Source organism: Rhinolophus ferrumequinum, chromosome 9 (assembly GCF_004115265.2).
Source record: "Rhinolophus ferrumequinum isolate MPI-CBG mRhiFer1 chromosome 9, mRhiFer1_v1.p, whole genome shotgun sequence".
NCBI lineage: Eukaryota > Metazoa > Chordata > Mammalia > Chiroptera > Rhinolophidae > Rhinolophus > Rhinolophus ferrumequinum.
Window position 1 is genome coordinate 82,719,855 of NC_046292.1, and position 13,146 is coordinate 82,733,000.

The following is a 13,146-nucleotide window of genomic DNA, read 5'->3' on the forward strand; positions in this document are numbered from 1 at the left end:
CAGTGGACAGGCTCAAAAAATACTTGTAAAATGAAAGGATGTCTCGTGTCAATTTATAGTGGAACTCCAGACGTATTGAGTCCATAAAACCACAAAATCCCAATTTGGTTGGCCTTAAAATAGCCTAATATTTGCCTCAATGCAGCCTAGAAAAGAGCTTATGCCACTTGCAAAGTGCATTCCACAGAATTTTATTGCAATAACTTAAAGCTCATCTGTCTTTCTCAAAATAGTAAATGGTACAGATTAAAACTAGATTTCTTACCTGACCCTAAACTACAAGTCGTCCACAATGTATCGGAAGTTCTGACAGAGAAAAAAAGAAGAGGTTACAGAGAGGAAATGAGCTGAGACAACATCAGTTCACAGCAACCGGAAGGAAAAACATACACATACTCCTGTCACTCACATTCTACGTGTGTGGTTGCTTGGTAGGAAATGCTTGCAGCTGCCTTTACAAGCAAGTCTGGTGGGGGCAGCAAGAGAGAAGCGTAATCATAAGGCAAGACTGAGCTGCTGCCTCCTGCCTGCCTGCCCAGACAGAGGGGAGACCAGATGACCCACCAGTGACTCAACCTGGGGTGAGTTCTCAGACACTTGCTGTGGCTTGAGGGGAGAACGCAGGGGAGACTCACTCCGCCTCTGACTTCCTGAGTTGGTGTCAGGCTTTTGGTGGTATCCCCACTGCTAACACCCTTTAACTGGAGGTAGAAGGAACTCAACATGCACCAAAGGAGGAAATAGTGATTCCAGGTCTCCTATAAGTTGACCTGGAGGCACTGGCTTTCATGCAATTTAAAACCTACATGATTCTATTTTTCAAAATCATCCTGGGTAGGTGCTTCCTGGTGTGTACAGCAGATGGCTCCTCCCTTTTCCTACAGTCCTCAGAGAGTTTACCTGTGAAAACCTTGAGCTCTTACTTTTCTTAAATTATTTCAGTGCTCCAGAGTGCAGGCTGTCACTTACAGCTTGTGATGGGCAAGAGTCATATATAGTGCCATTTTCAGCCTCTCAGGGAATGACTCCTGAGGGCAAGAAACTGTGATTGAGAACTGAACTCAGCGTGTGTCCCCGTCTGTAGAGCACTGGTCATTTGCATCCTCTCTAAGGGGTTGGGGACAAATTACACTGTGTTCTACCTGTCACCACGGGGCATACCAAAAGCTTCATCCATACCTTTCTCTATATTTATTAATTCATTTACTACTCGTTCATTCATTCAGTTGCCTTCCTTCCACAAAGGATTTGAGGCCACCTTTTTATCTTGTTGAAATTACTTCAATATGAAGAACACATACAACTTCAAAGGGTGAGAGCCTTTCTAAAAGGGTCATACAGTAGTACCCCCAATCCACGGTTTCACTTTCCACGGATTCAGTAACCTGCCAGCAACCATGGTCCAAAAATATTAAATGGGAAATCCCAAGAATAAACAATTCATACATTTTAAATCATGGGCCATTCTGAGTAGCAGGATTAAATCTCAGCCTGTCGTACCCAGGACACAAATCATCCCTTTGTCCAATGAATCCACGCTGTACATGCTTCCTGTCTGTTAGTCACTTAATAGCCTTCTCAGTGATAACAGCCACTGTCTTGATATATGGTGCATGTGTTCAGGAAACCTTATTTGACTTAATAATGGCTCCAAAGCACAAGAGTAGTAATGCAGGCAATTCAGATATGCCAACGAGAAGCCATAAAGTGATTCCTTTTAGGTGAAAAGGTGAGTTTCATCATTGTTCTATTTTATTATTAGTTATTGTTGATCTCTTACTGTACCTAATTTATAAATTAAACTGTATCATAGGTAGGTATGTATTGGAAAAAACATAGTATATATAGAGTTTGGTACTATCCGTGATTTCAGGAGTCCACAGGGGGTCTTGGAACGTTATCTCCCGTGGATAAGGAGGGACAACTCTATGTTGTCTAAAGCTGTGTGGACATGGGAGAGCAGACTTTTCCCTGTGCTAGTGATGAGGGGTGAGAGTGGGTGCTCCAGTCTTTCAAACTTCTGCTTGAGGAGCCCCTCCTTTCCCCCACAAGCTGGTGTCTCACCCAGATGGGTGTGAAGAACAATGTCCATAACAGAACCCTGGGAACCAGCCAAGCAGTTTTCCTCCCTGTTTCTGTTTCCTCCCATGTTTGGTTATTTTCAAGGACATTCCTATTCTAAGGATAGGGCAAAGTGGAGCGGTGGAAAGGGAAGGATATGAAATCAGTTTTGAATTAGAGCTCCACTGTTTCTTGTTAATTACTTAATTAATTTAGCAAATATCTAGAGAGTATGTACTGTGTGGAAGTCACTTTTAAGTCAAGACTTACATAAGTTGAAGCAAAATTGACGTTGTCCTGTCCCCCAAAAAAGTCCAGGGGAGAGGCAGGGATTAATAAGTACACAGATGTGATGAGGACCCAAACATACTGTGGGGAACCTGATCTCGTCTGGGAGTCAGGGAGGTTTCTAATGAAGGAGGAGATGAGAACTGAAAAAAGCATAGGAGTTCGTACAGTGGAGGACTAGGTTATACTCCAGACAGTTCACACCCCCCACGCCCTGAGGTGGAAGGTGGCAGAGTGCCCAGCACAATTAAGGCCAATGTGGCCAGAAGGGAGAGAGGAGTAGCTCAAGGTGAGCCCAAAGGTGCCTACGGGGACAGCATTAAACATGCTGCTTATTCTAAAAGGGTGGAGAAGCTAGGGGTCCTGTGATCTGATCTGCATATTTCAGGAATCCTTCTGGTACCATGTGGAGAAAGGATGGGAGGGGGCCACACCTATAGACAGGAAGACCAGGTAGAAGGTTAATAAAGTCAGCCAAACGAGGGCATCTATGGGAGTACAGACAAGACAAAAGTGGTGGCAGTGGAGATAGAATTAGTCAATTAGAAAGGAAAATCAACAGGGCTTGGTGGTGGACCAGAAAGGAAAGCGAGTGCGAAGTGTCAAAGATGACCCTCAGTTTCCTGGTTTGGGCATCCCAATGGATGTTGACGCTGCTTGCCCAACACAGGGATTGGAAAGTTGTGGAGACCCAGCCTGGGGTTAGTTCAGTTCTGAAATTGATGATTTTGGAGGGCCTAGCAGACGTCCAAAGACATGTATCAGCCACAGAGTTGATGCTGACCAACATGTAGACCTCAGCGCAGAGGTCTGGAGATCCTTGGCATACAGACGTAATGGAAGCCATGAGTAGAGACCATACATATGGTCATGTGTCGCTCAGAGATGGATATGTTCTAAGAAACGTGTCGTTAGGCAATTTTGTCATTGTTTAAACACTTAAGGGTCATGATGAACAAAACAACATGAGATTAAATCAAGCACAAGAGAAAATGAGGCAATCAAGGGACAGAGTAAACACCAGATGTATAAAACTGCTGCAAGTGTATCACAGCATACTGTTCTACAGCAAACTTTTTTTGTAAGTGGGAAGAGCACACTCTAAAATAATAAGTAAAAGTATAATATAGCAAATATATAAACCATAGCCGTTTATTCTCATTGTCGAGTATCATGTACTGTACATAATTACATGTGCTAAACTTTCATATTACTGGCAGTGCAGTATGTTTGTTTACACAAGCTCCACCACAAACACGTGTGTAATGTGTTTTGTAAGATGTCACCGCAGCTACAACGTCACTAGAAATTTTTCAGCTCCGTTATAATCTATGGAACACGCAGTCTGTCGTTGACTAAAACGTTATGCGGCGGATGACTCTACTTAAGAGACTAACAAGTGAGAAAAAAGAAGGGTAGCTTCGGCATTTTTCAGTTCTCATTTCTACCTTCCTTATGGAAACCTCCCTGAATCCCAGATTGAACCTCAAGAAACTCTAACATCTAAATAGAGGTACAGGATAATGAGCTCTCCAAGAAGACTAGGATGGTTTTAAAAAGTTAAACAAAAAACCATGTGACTCACCAACTCCTAGTTGTATAACCAAAGCAATTGAAAACAGGACTCAAATAAGCACATGTACACATATTTTCATTGTAGCACTTTTCACAACAGCCAAAAAGTGGAAGTAGTTTAAATGTCCATCAGCAGGTGAATGGAAAAACAAATTGTGGTGTATTCATACAATAAAATATTACACGTATTCAGCCACAGACAAGAATAAAGTACAGATACTTGCTACGACATGGATAAAGCTCAAAAACATTGTGCTAAGTGCAAGAAGCCAGGCACAAGAAATATATGATTCCATTTATATGAAATATCTAGAACAAGTAAATCAATATGGACAGAATGCAGATCGGTGGTTCCCAGAGGCTATGATAGTGGAAAATGGAGAGCAGCTACTTAATAGGTATGGGGCTTCCTTCTGGGGTAATAAAAATGTTTTGGAACCAAACAGAGGTGGTGATTGCACAGGTGGTGAATACATTGAACATCATGGACTTGTTCTCTTTAAAATGGGTAATTTATGTTATGTGAATTTCACCTGAATATTTAAAAAAAAAAAAAAAAAAAAAAGAATAAGAAAACCAGGAAAGTGTAACCAGAGGTGAAAGAGAATATAGGCTGTATGACTTTGATCAAATGATATAACTCCTGCTGCCTCTTCCTCTATATGTAAATAAGGGACAGCTCTCTTGAAGTGCTGTGGTAAAGATTAAACATGATAGCCAACTGTGTAAGTATCCAGCAGAGAAGCGTTGTAGTAGAAGCCGTCAGTGTCCTACATGCAGCCGTCAGGCTTCTTCAGGACTGGGCTGATTTCTACCAGCCACAATCTTTATTTCAGGACCTCGGAGCTTTCTCCAAGCCCGGTAGGGACACTTTTATTGCCCAAAGACAAATGAAAATGTGCAGGAATTAACTCTCCAATATGCTATGAATAACCCACCTCCCTCAGGCCTGAGTGGAATAACTCTAAGACATGTCTTCTACCTTTTCCCAAAGTTTCCACGTGGGCTTAAGCTCCAGTTGCTCACAGTGGTAGCTGCCTTGCTAATGTGCCCTTTACGGTTTCCCTCCCTTCCCTGTTCACTCCCCTCTCTTCTCCTTCACTCCTGGGATCATGTCTTAAACTACAAGCACTTAAATGCTGGGTCAAGGTCCGCTTCTGGGAGACGCAAGCTGAGACCACCTGCTACCCATGTTGTGGATATTCAAGTTGTTTCGTCCTTCGTTCCCCAGTCATCACCTCCATTGGACCTTGGATGTCTGTGTTTTGCTATTCCACATATCTATTCAGAGGCCATATGAGGGTCTCCTCATCTGCTTCTGAGACGAGGCTGGAGAAAGGGCCCAAGTGCTGTCCCAGGGAAAGCTCCTTTAAACTCACCATGTGCTGTAGGAAAATGCACCCCATGAAGACATATCCTACTATGCACCCCCTTCACTTTCCTTCTGCTTTTCTGTCTCCCTACAACTCATTTGATCGAAATTTCCAACATGTGGGACACAATATGATAATTTTACATGATACATGATATGCAAATGTGATATGAAATCACACTGAGTCACTGGACTTTGTCATAGAAAGAAACTTTCCGTTTTCACTCTTTTGTTCCTCTGATTTGGGCCTGCTCTTAACATCCTCTAACTATTGGTCATTTACCTTTTTAACAAAGAGAAAGTGGACCTGGGGCTACGGGCCATCACCAGGAAATGGTAGCTAGCTAAAATTTAATAACATGGTTTTGGTTTTTTTGCATTTGTATTTCATGATTATCTTCTATGAACCACAATGGCACTAGTTTCTTATTTGCAGGAGAGGTATAAAAGTGGTTTTGTGTTTTTTTTTTTTGTTTTTTTTAATATAAATGTCTTTAAGTATAAAATGGTGAATCAATGTAAAGAAAAACGTATGTGGCACACCTGATGTGGCAAACACGGGCAGGTGTGACTTGAGTGAGAGAAGGCTGGGAAGAGCTCCACCGCGTTGTGTGAGGGCAGGCTGTGTGTTACTCCGTGAGCGCTGTGGGCGTGTGGGCTATGGCTGTGTCTTACTCTAACGAGTGCTGTGGGGGGCACAGCTGTGTCTCACCCAGTGGCCAGCCAGTGTGAGCCGCAGGGCCAGGAATGGCATGGCCTCCTAGGCAGGGGGTGTTCAAGCTGCCCTTGTTTGCTGCAGACTATTTTTGGTCAAATAAACAACTTTGCTTCCCACACTGGCACCCAAATATCCATGGTATAGATGACTCAAAATTAACACATGACAAGACTGCATTATATGGTAGTTCCAGCCCTCAGGAAGAGTCCTGGGGATTCAAAGTAACGCAGCAATGCTGAATAGGGTGACAGGTGGGAGTGTCGATGCGTCCACATTCCTTTTCTCATCCACTTCAGATAGAGCTTTGGTTAACAGAACTCAATGAACATAACTCAATGAACTTTCTCTTTAATTTCTGTAAGCACCTATTCTTCCCTAAGCCCCTCTCTTCACTTTCCAAGGAAGCTGAAAAATGAGGGCTAATAATCCAGGTAAATTTCACTTTAGAAAAATTTTTAAAATATGTCGAAACATTTCATACTTCAAAGAGGTATGTATACGGTGTGTATATATTCTAAATAATAATAGAAATAATAAAACAAGCACATGTTTACCTACTTACCACCTTACCAAACCTTGAAGCCACAGGCCCCTAACCAACTGTGTTCATCTCCTCCCATCGCCTACCACATAAAGGGAACTGCAGTCTTAAGCTTTGCTAATCACATTCCCCAACTTCTCTTTTTGGATTGGCCTCACATGTCTACATGTATACATATATGCATATGTGCATATGCAATTTATATATATATATATATATATACATATAAATTCATCTGTACAAAACTTATGTACATGCAGTTTAATTTTGCCTGTTTGGGAACTTTTAACAAATGTCATCATACCATATTTATTCTTCCATAACTGGCTTTCTGGCTCAACATTGTTTTTGAGAGTTATCCATGTTGATGCAAGCATGTGTTGATGTCGCATTTTCACAGCTGTATAACATGGTATTGTGTAAACATCTGACTGTCCATTTATCATTGCTGTCAATTGACAGTGGTAGGTAATTGCCAAAGATAAAGGCTCAGAGTATAATTTCAGGAAGGCACAATGCCCCCCAAATTTCTCCCTCTCTGATGCACAAAATATTACCAGCACAGGCATGAAGCTTTGTCTTACGTTAGAAACACATTTAAACTGGAGATAAGAAGTGAATGAATTAGGGACCTGAGAGTGAAAAGGGAAAAGACATGAAAGGAGGGAAGGGGCCTTAAATAGAGACAAGGAAGGGATAACACTGACTCCTGGTGATAAAATACACTCTGGGACGAAGAATTGTGCTGGTTGCGGGCACATGAAGGCAAGTTTCTACCCTCTCAGTCCACTTCCTCTACCACATAAACCCTTGGTGGAAGGATCTCGATGAAAACTTTTCAAAAGCAACCTCCCCACAGATGAACGCATGGGCACTCATCAGTCAGTCTTCGCTAGATCTAAAACAGAAACCAGTTTCACACTGTGCTCCCCCCGAGGCTTCCCAGTGATCTATTTTTAGGTTCATCTTTTCTTTATAGCACAAAGGACTAATTAGGTATCACACAATCATCAAATGGTACAATGTTCATGAACCTTTTGTAACCTTTTATCTAGTTTCCATGACTCTGAAATTCCCCACCCACAGCTTCACTCGTGAAGAGTGGAAACATTTAGAGGAAGTGATACCAGCGGCCCCGCAGCTTCACCATGGGAAGTGTTTTCCCCTAAAAGCAGAGCGGTAAGCCGGTGCCTCTCCTACCACCAGCATATCATGGATTTAGTCAGTCTTGTTGTTCTTTAGCACCCATTTCTCTAGAGAGAAAATGTGCAGGTGCTTTGCATCACAAGGGAAACGAAACAGTGAGAAGGTAATGTGCTCTGTTCCTCTACCAGAGAGAGAAGTGGAGGCCAACAGCTAGTGGCACTGCTCTGGCTTTGGTGCCTGTGGGACCTTGGCGGGGGAGTGGGATTCTTGGTAAATGAAATGTATTGATTGATTCATTGAAAGAGTACATGGCTAAGAGATACTGTATTATTCAAGGTCCTTCAGAGAAACAGAATTACCAGGATGTGTATATATACCGTGTTTCCCTGAAAATAAGACCTAACCGGAAAACAAGCCCTAGCATGATTTTTCAGGATGACATCCCCTGAACATAAGCCGTAATGCGTCTTTTGGAGCAAAAATGAATCTAAGACCCGGTCTTATGTTTGGGGAAACATGGGAGGTACACATATACAGAGAGATTTATTTTAAGGAATTGGCTCGTGCATTTATGGAAACTGGCAGGTTAAATATCTGCAGAGTAGGCTGACTGGCTGGAGAGCCAGGGAAAAGGTGACCTGGTAGCTGACTGCAAAGTCAGCCGGCCGGCAGAATTCTAGCTCCCCGGAAGTCAGTCTTTTTTCTCTTGAGGTCTTCAACTGATTAGATGAGGCCCATTTACACTGTGGAGGATAATTTGCTTTATGCAGGATCTACTGATTTAAATGTTAATTTTACTTAAATATAACTTCACAGCAACATTGAAAATACTGCTTGACCAAATATCCAGGTATCTTGTCCTGGCCAAGTTGACACACAAAATTAACCACAACAGATACCATATCTCCTTTCAGAAAATAAGTTGGTAGTTATTTATGCAACATTTGTTAAGGGCCCACTGTGGACCAGGCACTGTGCTAGGTATTAGGTTTCAGTAGTGAAGCCAAGTAGACAAAGTCCCCACCTTCATATGTGGGTGGTGTCCAAGGAATTAAAAACACTTGCAGTAGGTTTCATGCCTTCAAGAAGCCCTGGGGCCAATGAAGTCCATTTTTTCCTTAAAATATGGTAGTGGGATAAAGTGAGGTTGTGTCTTCATGGGTTTTATGGTTGACAAAGGACCTCAGACGTAAATTATATGATGACCATAAACACATTTCAGCAATTATACACAACATGCTATCCTTTATTCAGCTTTCAAAAGCACATATAATTCAGTTATAAGTGGCAGAGAGGCTTAACAAATTGCACAAACATGTATTTAAAATAAAATGACCAGAGTGTTTTGTACATAGTTATTTTGTTTCATAATTTATTTTTATGTCAAGATGAATGAAAGAACCACTTAATTAAGGTGTCATGATTTCAGAAGGACTGATTTGAGAAAATTTAGGACTGCAGGCTCCATGGTGTTTGTTTCTTTGGTTGCTTTAAATTAGTTACTTTATTGGCCTCTGTTTTCATTGTGCTGTTTTGCTTTTTTTTTTTTCTTTTTGTCTGAAGCAAGGGCAGGTATTAGAAATAAAGGTATTAGTACATGTGATTTATAAACTAAGAATCCATTTTCTTAAAATGATGAGATTATTTGTGCCAGCTTGCTGTTACGTGCTATACGTGGCCACAGGCACAGGCGTGTCACACACATAACCTACATTCGAAGAAGTCAGCATTTTATTAGACTATATAAAAGAGCCACCTTCCCACCTCACATACCCCTTCCATTACCTGCACTTATCTCCAGACCTGACATAGTAAATACCTGTGCATTTACTTATTGTCTGTTTCCATCCCTGGAATGCCAGCTCTGTGTGTGCAAGACTTTGTTTTTGTTCACTGTTGTATCTCTGGTACTTAGCAGGTACTCAAAAAATATTTGTTGAATAGATGAATGAATGAATGAGTGAATGACCAAGTGAATGTTAGAGAGGAGTGCTACTATGCAGGAGAAAATGAGCAACTTAAACCAAGAAATCTGCTCAAGGGAGGTGAGGCTTGGGATGGTCCTTGTAGAATAGGAAAGATACAAAAAGTATGAGGTTGTGAAGGGAAGAAAAGGCGGAGTGCAGACTGTGAAAGGGCAGAAGTGGAAGCCATTCCTCTTACACACTGGACAAGTGGGCAGCAGGCCTGGCAATCCATTGTGAAAGTGAGAAGCCCACCTTCTCAGGCTGCACAATCTGTAGCAAAGACAGACTTTTCCTCAGGAAAGCAAATTTGGATCTGCTCCAGTATTTGAATAACAGCCTGATTGAAAACAGAGTTCAACTTAATATAGCAGAACAAAGAATATTTTTGGCTTAAGCATTTTTCAGAGACAATGTTGCTGGCTTCTTGCTTCAGCCCTTGGAAAACTTCAGTAACACTTTCATATACCTTTTTACTCTAAGCAGGCCTGTGATTGGCCCTCCTGGGTTCCTGCCAGGATGATTTAGCAGCAAAATGTGTCTATTTCACAGTGAAACAAAGTATTGCATAGGGAAAAGATTTTTCACATATATCAGTTAACATTCCCAATAGCAATATACCTTGAATTCCTAGTTAGAGAAATGTTGGCCTCTTCTATGCCATTTTTTCCTCTCTTCTGCATAATTTAGGATTTCTTAATAGCATAGAACAGCTTCTGGGCACAGCACTCTATTTGAGTTCAACCCAGCATGGGTTTCTTTCTATTGAGGCTATTTGAAATGTAGTTGTACATGATACTGAAAATATGAACACAATCCAAATGCCCACTGGTAGGGACCTTATTATAATTTGGAAATTCATACTCTGGAATACTATATGCTACTGTTCAAAAATAATAAAGCTGATCTATACACAAAGACATGAGTAGATGTGAACTAAATTCAAAGCAACATATACTATAGAACATACAGTATAAGTCCATTTTCTAATAAAATGATTATTATTTACTCTCTCCTTGTAAAAGGGAAAAAGTGATCGTTGGAGTTCAGGAAATGGGTAGAGCTAAGAGGGTTGGAGTAACTGGTGAGATTCCTACCAGGGCAGCCCGGAGTCAACTGCCTGGGTTTGAATCTCACTTCTGCCACCCATCAGCTCTGTGCCCTTGAGGTAGGTTACTTTACTTTTCTATTTCTCAGTTTCCCATCTACAGAAGAAGTAATAACAGTCCTACCTCACTTGGTGGTTTTGAAGGTTTTATGAGTCATTGTATGGTTTTGAGAGTTCTATGAGTCAGTATAAGGCAAAGTACCTAAAGCTCTATCCAATACATTAAGTGCTTGATACATATTAGCTAGTAGGAGGAAGAGAAGGAAAGAGGATAAAGTTTCATAAAAGAGAAGAGGCCTAAGAATGAGTAGGGTTTGACAAGAAGAGAATTCCAGAAAAGACCATGGAAAATTGAAAAGGGAAAAAAAAAGGATAAATGAAACGATCCAATTAAGTTCAGTTCAACCTCTGTAAAGAAAGTAAAAATGATACTACAATACCTAGGTGATAAACAGGAGAACTTAGGTACAAATATTAAAATGAAATATAAGGAGGATTTTTTAAAGTTCATTTTCCTTTGTTATGATGTAGACCAACCTGCTTATTAGTCATCAGCCAACAAATATTTATAGAGTGTCTACAGTGTGCTGGGTCCTGCCGGAAACAAGACCAACAGTCCCCGCCAGCATGGGACTTTTTTCAAGTGGGTTGTAAGTTGGAAAACTACTGGGATCATTTGTTTCACTGTGTGTTGATTTTGTAATGTACCCAAGTATGATAGCAGTTACCTTAGTATGACTCATTAATAAACAGAAAAAAAATTATGGCCAACCCTTGATTTTCTGTACTAATGAGGAATCACAAGAATAAATACAGTTGATAAATTAAATTATGATTATTTTATTTGTAAGTTAAGTAAATCATCATTGTTTTGCCTTTTACGTTGAAAGCCTTTCTCCATCTGTTTGGATTTCTGGTTATCCTCGATCCCCAGCTCTCTGTCTCAATTTGCAAATGTGAGGTTACCACAGTAAGTTGTAAGCAGCCCCTTCCTTGGTCATGGAGTTGGGTGACCTTGGCATACACCTTGTCACCTTCTCCCTGTAAAGTAAATGCAAGTGGGCCCCTGAAACACTGAAGCTTTTGCTCACTAGCTCTGACCACACTGAAGAGTACTTGTAGGAGCCCAGATTCAGTATTGTAAATCTCTGAGCATTCAGGCCCGATAGTTCATAGCTCTGCAGGATTGATATGCAAGGGGTGCTGCGTGGAAGGTGCCAAAAGAGCTAGTAGCTAAATTTAAGAAATTATAGTAATTAGTTGGGCCAAAGGGGCATCATTCACTCTTAGAATCACATTTCCCAGGATTGAGCTGGGGAGTTTGGTCTCCATGGAAGAGTTAAAAATCAGACAGAAACCATTACAAAAATTTCCACTGAAAAGAAGTCCCTTCTAAGAGAAGCTGAGAGACTTGCTAATTGCAGTGTCCTCTAAACCTAAGGACAGTGGATTGCATTTGCAAAGAAAGCACAAGACATTTGAATGATGGTAAGGGGAGGGAGGCCTCCAAGCAGATGGATCTGAACCCAAATGGCAGGACTCATCCTTTTAGAACAATGACCCATTTTAGAGTGAGCTGTTTTGGGAGATCAGTCAAATTTGCTTTCTCCAAGATTCTTACCAACAGTAAAGATTGATAAAACACATTTCTGCTGCTGTGTTTTTCAAAAGTTCAACCATATAATAACTTTAGCAGGCACATCATACTACACTGTCTAAATTTCAAACATTTCCTTGATGTAGGATGATCACAATAGAAAGGAATGTTATTATCCAGCCATCGGTAAGATTTTGTCATCCTTAATCCTAGAAACGAAATCACTGACTACTTCAGAGGTTCTGACCTAAATCTTAATTGATGCCCATTGCCGTTTTAGACCACTGTGTGATTTTAACCAGACAAATCCAGCAGGAGGGATTGAGGCTGATGCAATGAGGAAATATTACTATTTTGACTAGTCAAATAGTGAGTTTATTGCAACACTCTTCCATTTATAATTTAGCTCTCCTCTTGAGGTAACCCTCCTTTCTTAATGTTCAATGTGGTCAAAACTAGGCTTTTATTTTATGCTTGATTTTTCTCTTGGTGCTCGTTAACATCACTGGATCAAAATATTAATCGCTAACTTTTAGGTACTAACTTATAATTCCGTCAGCACATTGGCCCACATCAACTTACTTCATGTTCACAGTGGTCCTGGGGAATATCGTTATATCCTCAACTCTACAGATAATGAAAGTGTGGAGACTGAGGTGGAATAGATGAGGTGACTTCCATAAAGCTGGGCAATGGATCAAAGGACACAGCTAGACCTAACACACGGGTCTTTGGACTAAGTCATTTGCTTACGACACTCATCCACCGGCTAGGCA

General features: G+C 41.0%; 1 protein-coding gene across 2 annotated transcripts in view; it reads left to right on the plus strand.

The window, feature by feature from the left end:
• The first annotated feature begins 432 nt into the window (after nucleotides 1-432).
• The window catches only part of NEDD9 (neural precursor cell expressed, developmentally down-regulated 9), a 175,763-nt gene continuing 163,049 nt past the window's right edge, over nucleotides 433-13,146 (plus strand). The window contains exon 1 of one of the 2 annotated variants that reach the window (XM_033114700.1): nucleotides 433-581. The gene's annotated coding sequence lies outside the window, so the exon portion shown is untranslated. The remainder of the gene's footprint in view (nucleotides 582-13,146) is intronic. The other variant, XM_033114699.1, reaches the window with a different exon arrangement.